Source organism: Penaeus monodon, chromosome 27, assembly GCF_015228065.2.
Source record: "Penaeus monodon isolate SGIC_2016 chromosome 27, NSTDA_Pmon_1, whole genome shotgun sequence".
Classification (NCBI taxonomy): domain Eukaryota; kingdom Metazoa; phylum Arthropoda; class Malacostraca; order Decapoda; family Penaeidae; genus Penaeus; species Penaeus monodon.
The window spans coordinates 18,066,330-18,066,531 of record NC_051412.1 but is presented as its reverse complement, the minus strand read 5'-3'; the positions used below and the strand labels follow the sequence as shown (position 1 = coordinate 18,066,531).

At 37.6% G+C, this 202-nt stretch overlaps 1 protein-coding gene across 1 annotated transcript in view; it reads left to right on the top strand.

Moving 5' to 3' along the window:
- The window catches only part of LOC119590637 (dipeptidase 1-like), a 10,350-nt gene that overhangs the window by 8,842 nt on the left and 1,306 nt on the right, over nt 1–202 (top strand). The window lies entirely within an intron of this gene.

Below are 202 nucleotides of genomic sequence, written 5' to 3'. Positions count from 1 at the left end.
AGTAGTATCCATCACAGAATTCTCCTAATGCGGAAAATTGGCCTATGCCATAACCATCACCAATAGTAATACATTTTTCAAAAGCAATAGCATTCTTTCCTGAAAATCTAATCGGACAATAACTCATAATACCGAACTCAACTCACGGCAACCTGTAAAAGACACAGCTATGAAAACAGGTGCTTTTCTGGCATTCTAACAC